We start from the raw sequence: 10,550 nt of genomic DNA, 5'->3' as shown, positions 1-10,550 counted from the left end.
CGGCATTTTAAAAAACAAATCCGAACACGAGACCCAGCACCGACTCGCTTTTCCAAAGGGGAAGGTGCTCTGAGGCCGCCTTTGAATTATTGCACTTGGCTTAGTTTACAGCGCACACACACAAACACACACACACACACACACATATGGGGCACATGGCATCCGGGAGCGAGCCAAGTTTTATGCGTTTCTTATCGCAATTTGATTTGGCAGCTCAATTGCAGTAAATTAAAAAGTGCAAACAAAACACTTTGATAAGCATGTCCCAAAGTTTATGGCGCGCTTGAAAGTCGAAACGGTGGGAAGGTAGTTAATTAGAAGGAGATGCCTGATATGATTAAGTGTGCCTTAAGAGCGATTGAACATTGAACAGATGTTAAAAAAGTGTTGGCAAATGCCACAAGCTTGGGGGCAGAGTTGGAAAAGACATAAAAGTTGTTAAGTAGAAGTAGAAGTCGATGATATGTGACTGCTTATGGACATTTGCCTTCTTCGATGATCTATAATAAAATGTCAAGATTCTCATACGAAAAGTTATCATGGCCATATGATATATATATATTTTTTAAATGCTTAAATTCACTTTTTACTTCAAATTGGCCGCTGATATGAAAATATTGCAAGCCGTAAATATTGTCATAGACAAAAAATAATATCTACCTGAAATTTGGTTGGATCGGTGAAATGTATGGGGCCAACGTTAATTATACTTATCACTGCATTCTGTATTTTTCTTGTTTAAAACAATTTCGAACAACTATGTTGTTAAAGGGTTCGGCTTATAGTGAAAAATATTTACAAGTTCCAGTTTCTAACTGTTTAATGCAAAGCTCGACTTGCAGGCTTGCTTATAATATTAACCCTTTCCTCTCTGTTTACTATTCAATGAATCCTTGACAGTATTCATTATTTAGCCATATGCTCACAGGAATATATGTATATATATTCAGTCTTAATTTCAGCAAATCTATTATCATATTGTTTGTATAGGTAATTAGTGAGTACTCCAATCACAATACGCCAAGTGAAGGCTAATGAATGTTGCCACCAGTTCCCCTTTCAGCACTTCCTCCCACCCCCTCCCCCACCATTCGATTGGCATGCAAATTTGAGCTACGTGCACATATTGACTCAAGCCGCAACCCTTCGAGCTGTCAACCCTTTTCCCCCGCTAGCTGGTACAAATTAAGGACAATTCTTTTGGCAGCCCTCTTTTTTATACAATTGTCAAATCAAATTTCAAATGGGGAAGCTTTTGGCACATTTCTCAAGTATGTAAACAATAATTAAATTTTGCACTAATGCAACAAATTAGTGGTTTCTAAAAGGGAGAATGTTAATTCAATCACAAACGGAGTTGACAGCGTTACCAGACCTGGCTACAGGTTCGGAGTAGCTGTTAATTTATTCAGAGAAAGGCGTTGACAGGCGTTGCCAGACAGGAGTAGATATCAGAGGCAGAGTTGACAGAGTTTCAGGCCTGGCCACCGGTTGGGAGTACATGTGAATTCATTCAGAAACAGAGTTGCCAGCGCTGCCAGAGCAGGCCATAGAGATAGGGTTGACAGCATTTCCATACATATCCACAAGTTAGGAGTAGCTTTTAATTCAATCGGAGTCAGGATTGAGAGCTTTGTCAGTGTTGCCAGACTTGGCAATAATTTAGGACTACCTGGTAATTCAATCTGAGACAGAGTTGCCAGTGTTGGTAGCGTTGCCAGACCACGCCACAATTTAGAAGTAGCTATTATTTCATACTGAGACGGGATTGACAGCGTTGTTAGCGCTGCCAGACTTGTCTATAATTTAGGATCGGAGGAAGAGCTGTCAGCATTGCCAGCGTTGCCAGACCTGGCCACAAGTTAGGAGTAGCTGCCTTTGAATTACCTTCGCTCTTCGTTCGCATCATCCATCGAATATGATGTTCGGCTGTAAATCATGATTATCATTTTATTGCTGACACATGTTTTCATTAACACAGCCCTTGCCATATCGATTCAGTTCGATTCGGGCGGCAACAACCACCATCAAGTCTTGGGCCAAACGATGACAAATGATGTCCTCTTTGCCAATTTTCATAATTTCGCAATTCTGCACACTTGCTGTCCGGCCGGCTGGGTCAAAGTTCATTGGGATTATGTAAATCTTGCGGGGCCGTGCCATCAATCACAGCACACATTGCACGACTCATAACAGCTGCCTCCATGAAATGTCCTTTTAATGCTGCTGCTGCTGCTGCTGCGACTGGCCATAAAAATGTCCTGCGCTGCGCTAATTAAACAGCCAGAAAACATTGCAGGTTCAGCGATTCGCCTGTATCGCCCGAAAGGGTTGCCAAATTAGCATTAATTGGTCATTGGCTGTGAAAGGTAGCGGAAATATCCGAATTTTCCAAATTTCCACAATAGCCCGAAAAAATGTCGCCCCAGGGAGCGCTTGAAATAATCAAAATATAAAATAAATAAAATGAAAGTTTTCTTAGGCATGCCGAAAAATAAATACTCTAGAATGCATGTGATATATATATACATATATATACTTGGTTGTACGATATTCAAGGGATTTGGCCAATACTTAAGGAGAATAGTGTAGATAATGAATGATGAGCTTGGAGTTATCTTGAACAAAAAATATGTTCGTACAAGTACTTAATTTTGGATCGATTTCTATAGGAGCTATATGATATAGTAGTACAATATTAATAAGATTTGACTCACGCATGAAGAGCATACGAATGTTTCTGATATCGTAAGAAGCAAACTAGTTTTTGTACAAGAGACTACTATTCGACTGTTTCGATCGTTCCTATGAAAGCTATATGATATAGTGTTCCGATTAGAAAAAGATTTGGGAGCACAGTGAAGCTCATAAATGCTGAGATGGGTCGAGATATCTTTAGAAGCAACAAATTTAACTTATTAGTAAATCATTTTCCACCGATCGACTCTTTAACATATTAATTCGACTCTTAATGCTGAACAAGAATATATATATATAATTTATGGGGTCGGAGCTGTCTCCTTCTACGCGTTCCACTTTCCATTACCAATTTATAGAACCCTCTACAAGGGTATAAGAAAAACATAAACTAAGGCCCGTCCCGTCCCAGGACATGCTTTAAAGATGAGCGAGCAAAGTACACAATAATTTGACAAGTCATAATATTGATTGCATGGCCCAAAGATTTATGGCCACATATGCGATTTAGGGTTTTAGCCACGATTATGGCTTGTAATCGAACAGTTCGACAATGTCGGCCATAAATCTCTCAACCAGCGAGCATTTTAAATCATACTGGGGCAAGATTTACAAGTGTGTCCCGAGGCCGAGGCCCGGCTCAAGTGGTTGTCCGGGCAACATATGTGCGGCTCTCTATTTTTTATAAATTTCACCAAAACAAGTAGAGAACGAAAAAAAAGGGTTGTTGTGCTGGGGGTGGGGCTGCCTAGTTGAACTAATTTCGGGCACATTTCCCTTTGCACCATATTTTTTTTTTCCATTTGCGTTGCCTTTTACAGACGATAAATTTAACGCAATTTTTCTACGATTGTTCAGGCGCAAGGTTTTTTCTCGGTCTCGAAACGCCTTGGAATTTATGCAAATGCGCGTGAAATAGTCGTGGAATTGTTGGCTGCAAAAAAATAGAAAAAAAAAAAACGGTGGAAAATAAAAGAAATTAACAAACATAAAATTAATGTTTGCACCCAACAAATATGCGCCGAATGCGAAGCTGCACGTGTTTTCATTTGGCCGTGCCGAGTTTTCCGATTCGATTCCATTTTCATTGCAACCACTTTTCTTTTGTGCGCCAGCCTGGCATTAGCTAAAATTGTTTTTCGTTCTCTCATTTTTTTTTTCTGCTTAAACTGTCAACGATGTGTGTGATAGAAATCACATTTGAGTCCTGCGAGTGCTGCGAGTGCTGCGAGTCCTGCTCCACCTGAAGTCGATTCGAAGTGCACATCAAAATGCAGAGATTGTTGCCAAGTGCCAATAAGCGCCAGCCGAATGGCCAAAATGTGCAGTTAACTAGAGAATGTGCGAGACACGGTTATCTTCCATTTAGATAACCAGAAATTGCAAAACAGAAATATCTTCCATATCTGTGCCATCTGATGGGATTACATTCGAATCGGAATAACAAATGCAGCACAGGCACTTTAATTGCACGACGGGGTCAGCCTTAATTTCCACACTTAAGCCTATCTCCCTCTCTCTCTCTCTCTCTCTCGCTCTCGCTCTCTCTCGCTTTCTCCACCTTGCCGTACAACTAATGACCCACAGGAAGTTCGTTAGTTCTGAAAACGTTGAATTTTTCTTTATTAAATTTTTACTTTTATCATCAGCAAAATGTTTTGGAAAAACAAAATGAGGAAAAATGTACGAGGCCGTGTAATGAATAATGCATGAAATTGTCCTCTCAACAAAGCCTTCAAAACTGATGATGATGGGCCAAAGGGGGCGTGGACGGGGCATGGCAGTGATTATCTGTCTACAAATGTGAGTAAATGAGCGTGTGTGCGTGTGTGTGTCATTAAATGCACCCCCTCCCTCTGTCTCTATCTCTGTCTCCATCTCTATCTCTATCTCTGTTGAATGGTTGCAATTACCCAAACCAGCGGAAAATGCCTTAATTCGACATACACAAACAGACATAAAGCTGACGAGAGCACAGTTTAGATACTATATAGAAGGTAAACGATATAAATATAGAAAATTATTTACATGCATAGACATATATAAGATGCAAGATATATATATATATATATATATATATACATATATAGAGAAAGTTATAGGCATGTTAATGCATTTATACAACCTTATACATCTATATCTCTTAACTTATGAAATGCTCCTCCTTATGGCTTTGGCTCTGGCTTGATGCTGCATCTAAAATCTGTACGATTTTGAATATATTTTTGATAGTTTTGTCATCTTGAAACCTTCAATTTGTTCTAAGATCAAAGTTAGTAGGAAAAGCTTTTTATAAAATTATGCAGAGGCTCAATTTGGCAATAAAATATTATGCCAAAAATGATAAATAAATTTGGGTCTGGGCAAGTTTCTAGTGAATGCTCCCTCCATACTTCCATAACTTTATGCAAAAGTCAAGCGATTTTGTTGAAGATTGAGATTTGTTTTATTTCCTCTAGAATATTGTTTTTAAATTTGAACAATCGCAGTAAATTAAATAATGGTTGTTGCTCTGCAGAGTTCATTGCTTACCTTCTCTATATATATTTCTCCCTGCTTACCCTCCCTCTCTCGCCCAGTCTTTCATGTGTAGTTATTTTTATTAGTTGCTCTTCAATTAGCCTCCGAGCAGGTTCCGCTCATCATCCTGGCGCGCTTTGTTTGCGCAAATTGACTGACACTGATGTCTATCCGCCCATCCCCCGGCATCCGATCTGCCCACGCCCTCGCCCAGCACACACTGACAGCAAACTGACACCAGTCGAGCTTCAGCTCCGCTCCCGCCACCCCACACACACGCACACACGCACACACATGTTACCATTGTCGTACGTGGCGCACACGCAACAGACGCTGCCTCCGCCCAGTTCTACATATGCTTTATTAGTTTATTCCGTCCCGAGGGTTGTTGTTGTTGTTGGACTTGCGCTAATATTAATTTATTGTCAATGTTGCCATCTGCCCCTCACCCGCTCACAGCCGCCTCTGACCGACTTCCTCCGCACTGATATGCATCAAAATGAGAAAGGACAATTTAATTTCATTTAGCAGCGCAGGCACAGGACATGGCAGGACTCCTCACGAGCCATTATTAACACTTGCGACCACAAAAAGTCGGTCAAAAACTTGGCAATTCGCTTTTGGCCGAGCTTCTCACATGGCTCTAATTAGGAAATGATGAATTCGGCAGTCGTTGGGGCAGCCAGCACATGTGTGTGGCGCCTGGTTGGTCAGAAGTAGCTCGCAGCATGGGCGGCGGGTGTGGAGGGGGAAGGGCAGGGAGCTCTGCGACTGGAGCGAAGCGGAGGCAATTCTGACTGCATGCAACCCCGAGGCGGGCCGCTTTCATAATTCATTTTGAATACTTTTCGCTTATCGCTGAGGGAAAGATTTATGTCAGACACTTTGGTAACATGATACCTGGACGCAGAGAGGGATTGGGTAGTAGAAGGAGGGGGAGGGTACAGCTCTGGGCGCTCAAAGCTCAACTCCTTGTGCGTTTGCAAATGATTTAATGCTCACTTACAGTCGTTGGCTACCGAGTGGCTCCCGCTCCTGTTCCTGTTCCGTTTCGTTCCCAGAGGCGCCATTAAATCTCATTAAAAAGTTGCCGCTGCCATGCAAATGCGCAAGTAGCTGGCCGATGGACGGGTGGGGGGGAGGTGGAGTAGCATGCAAATTATAAATGTTCGTCGCAACAATGCAAAGAAAAACTTGCACAACTTTTCACGCTTTTCACGCGACTCGAAATTGATGTCCTGCTAGCTTTTCACATGGCTTATGTATGCGAGCGTGCGTGTATGTGTGTGTGTGTGCGTGTGTGTGCAGTTCATTGGTTATGCATGAAATTGAAATGAAGTGGAACGATGATGGCCATCATTGATTTGGGCTTGACAAATGTGCAAAGCTTTCAATCGAAATGAGCTGAATGAAATGAAATGTCGCCATTTGGAATTGAAACATGCGTCAACTGTAATTGAAAATTGAAATTGGCATTGGAATTGACAAAGGGGATTGACTGAGTCAGCGGACAATTTAGCTGCTGTCCGAGTTTATTAATCATTTATAAATGTTTTCTTTATTATTAAAAAATCTGCATAATAAATACACGCACATTGCCTCTCGCTCACGCACACGCACACGCACACGCATGCACGCAGCGGCACAAGGCAAATACAACTATATGCATGCGTGTGCTTGCATGTGTGTGTCCACAAAGAGAACGAGAGCGAGCGAGAGAGAGCACGCACACATTTTGCATTAATATTTCAGTCACATTTCAAAGCAAGAAGAAGAAAAAACAACGACAGACAAACATACAAAGAAAACAGACAGACAAAACAACAGACAGCCCGAAAGTAAATAAGCAAACAAGGAGCAGCATATCGCAAGAGAGGCGAATGGAAGAGAGAGCATAAACGGTATGAGGCTCTATGTGGGAGCCATGTTAACGCTGCGCTTTACATAAGCAAATAGAATACAAAGTTTATATTGCATTCCAGCGAGGGGCAAACGGGCGAGAAAAGGACGGCGCCATTCCTATATACTGTTATATACCTAAGCCATATACCAGGCAAAATACACACACACACACACAAGCATAAGCATGCTTTGCAGTATGTGCGTGTGTATGTGTGGCTATGTACATAGCCCGGTCACGTCCCGCCCATTCACTTGGAAAGTCGATGCTCGATGTGACTGATTACTGCGTCTCTGTTGTTGCTGCTGTTGTTGCTGCTGTTACTGTTACCGGGTGGCTGCCTATGCTACCGCTGCTGCTGTTAATGACAAACAATGTCTGCCATTTTGGCAACGGATCGCAAATATTTCACAGTTAGCGGATGGCAAAATGGAAGGTCAAGTATAGCTAGAAGAACTGCATGGAAGAAGCTGCAGTGATAAGTGTCAACAAGTACAGTTCAAATCGGGTAATAGATAATGATTTAGTGTTACGATAATGGGAGCATGTTAACATTGCTTCAGATATATTCGAAAATAAAATGTTCTACAGTTTTTCTCGATCTTTATGATAAAGTATTTCCATATTGATAGAATGTGGTTTAAATGCAAGATATATAACGAAAATATTGCACATCTAGAATATACAGCCTTTCTGGTTAAAAAAAATACCTTCCTCAATGCATCAAACATTTCAGAGTTTATTTATAGCACATCCTCTGCCATCTTTTATGAAACTTTATTTTGAGTTTTGAGAACTTCTAAAAGTTATAACAACGCCTGCTCAATATACAGACAGGAAACCGTATGGCTATTAGTCAAGACATTTCTTTTGAAGTCCAAAATGTTCATTCTCCATTTTGACAAAAAGTCCCCCCCCGACAACAGAGTTCGACAGAAAATCGGTAAAAATTATAATTGTAACTTTTTAATATGTGAGCTGCGTCTGCTTTGGGTTTCTCATTTGAATATTTTTTTCTACCTTTTTATTTTGTGGGGCATTTCGTTGGTTTTCTTATTCTCAGCACTTGGCGGTAATTTGTCTGCGGATCAAACAATTGTCGAATCAGCCAGAACTTTCGGGCAAAGGTTTATGTTAATGCCGTCTCGCTAAAAAGAGGCCAAAGCAGGTGGGCCTGTGTTAATATGTTGCTTACTTATTCAACAGGCACTCGACACTAATCAACTAAAGTGACTCCCGGCAAGAGCAGGCGACAAGAGGACTCCAATTCACGAGCTGCACGCATCCTTTGCCAAGGAATTATGCACTCGCCTCGCAGCGGAGCGAAGCACATAAAACATTCCGCTGCATAATTGAACAAGTTGGCAGGGCGAGTCAGTGCGGCAGGGGTTGGGTGCGGGTGCGGGTGCGGGTGCGGGTGCGGGTGAGGGGGCAGGCAGGATGCCAGGACGACGCCAAACGAATTTATGGCAGCACCCGCCCATATGTCTTTGGAGACTTATTTGTTGTGCCGACTGGGTGTATGCGCTACACTCAGAGAAAAGCAAGCTTCAATTATTTGAATGTCCCAATTTTCCCATTTAAAAAATTTTGTTTTTTAAGAAAAAGGTGCCTGTATAAACGCATGAAGCGAATATTCGGAATATACACCAAATCGAATATGAATCAATCCAAATATAAATAAAATTAAAGTGAATTTTTGAAATATCCGTTAATTGAATATGAGTCAAACTGAGCATTTATATTAAAAGATGAGAGCATTATATTATAATTAAATTATTTATAGGAATATATATCTTATAGATAGGAAAGGGTTTAGTCAAAATATACTTTTCGATTGCCCATTAAAAGTGAATCTCCCTAGGGAGTACTTATTTGTGAGTCTTTTAGTCACAGACTAAGAAGATAATGCTGCCTCTTTGATACGAATCTCTTGGCACTGGTTTTTTCTCTCAGTGTATGGGTGTGGCTTTGCGGTTGTGCCGCACAATTGTCATCCGGCTGGCAGCTCCATGACAATCGCTGCCGATTGCGTTGCATTAAATATTTTTATGGGCCCTGCTGGTTGAGCTTCATTGTTTTATTATCCTGCTGCTCATCAGAGCTGGCTTTTAACATGAATATTTCAAAAATCTGCGTCGCACTATGCCAGTATCGGGCTAAAATGATGCCACATGCTTTTTGCATAGAAAAAGTTAATCTTTTTAAGTAAATTCCTTGCTGAAATTAAAGTGCGAGCTGCCAGAGGAGCTAAAGCTAAAGCTAGAGCTGGAGCTGGAGTTGGAGCTGTGGCTGTGGCACTTGGCTTTGGTTAGCTGTAATATTCACACACACGTACACACACACATACGCACTTGCCGCGTTGCATGCAACGCTCGTAGAGTACGTCGACGGCGGCAGCTCCTTTGCCAGCGGAGACAGAGACTAACGTTTCGCGCACGTGACGCGCATTTCCAATTAGATTTATGATTTTAATACTTCGTATTTTTTCATAAAGTCAGCTCCCCTCCTCGCCCCTCTCACTCCCTGTCTCTCACTGGCACTCACTGAAAGCAGCAAAAGACTTTGGCCCGTTCGGGGCGTTAGTATGAAATTTCCTAGTTAAGCCAAGCGAGCCAAAGTATTCAGTTAATGCGAATGGGTTAAGACTAAGTTGAGCCTGGCTGGCAATGTTTCAGAATCTTCTTGGCCAGCAGAGCATTCAAACATGGACATATGCGCACATATTAGTTACAGCTACTAATTCGATCTAATTATTCGAGACTTTTAAAGCGTACAATTAAGTGTAATACAGTTTTCTAGGGAATTTTTCAAATATTTGTCTGATATATTTAAGTGTAACATATAGAATTCGATTGGAGTCAGTTATAAATATTGGAATATTAAAAAAAAGATACTTAAGTCCGCATTAAGAATGCCCTTGTCGAGAGTGCACGACTAGTGAATACCCTGAACCTTTTTCCCCGAAAGGTGGCAATAGATAGATAGATCTGTAAGTAATACATATTCTAGAAGCTACATTTGAAATTTGGTAATTTTATCTCAAATAACATAAGAGATTTGCTCAAAAAACATAATTCCGCTATCGATATTTATCGATTGCTTGACAACGGTGTAAGTTATCGATAATCGGAAACGAACTCGCATTTAACATCTTTAGGGCTGCATTAATATCTCCGAGTAGCACTATACGTTATTCTGCCAGGTTATCTTTACCTGCGCGCGACTTTAGTTGACATTTCTCAAACAATTCCCAGAGTCAATTAATCATTGGCCTCACATCGAAGTGCTCATAAAATTTGTTAATTTTCCACAGCAAAGACCTGAAAATAAAAAGACATCAAACTGAAAATCAGGCCAAATCTAAACGAGAGCAGCTTTAAGTTGCGGTCAGCTAGGGTTTATCTTTATCTTTATTTTTCTGGTAGGTTGC

General features: G+C 41.1%; 1 long non-coding RNA gene across 1 annotated transcript; it reads left to right on the top strand.

The window, feature by feature from the left end:
- Window positions 1-8,013: 8,013 nt before the first annotated feature.
- LOC116650253 (uncharacterized) lies at window positions 8,014-8,511 on the top strand. Its single transcript, XR_004303227.1, has 3 exons — window positions 8,014-8,060; window positions 8,181-8,244; window positions 8,324-8,511. It is a non-coding gene; the product is annotated as an uncharacterized lncRNA (long non-coding RNA).
- Window positions 8,512-10,550: the final 2,039 nt, after the last annotated feature.

This window comes from Drosophila virilis, unplaced genomic scaffold (assembly GCF_030788295.1).
Source record: "Drosophila virilis strain 15010-1051.87 unplaced genomic scaffold, Dvir_AGI_RSII-ME tig00003815, whole genome shotgun sequence".
In the NCBI taxonomy this organism is placed as follows: Eukaryota; Metazoa; Arthropoda; class Insecta; order Diptera; family Drosophilidae; genus Drosophila; species Drosophila virilis.
Note: the sequence above shows the minus strand (reverse complement) of the source record. Positions and strands in the feature narration are given on the sequence as shown.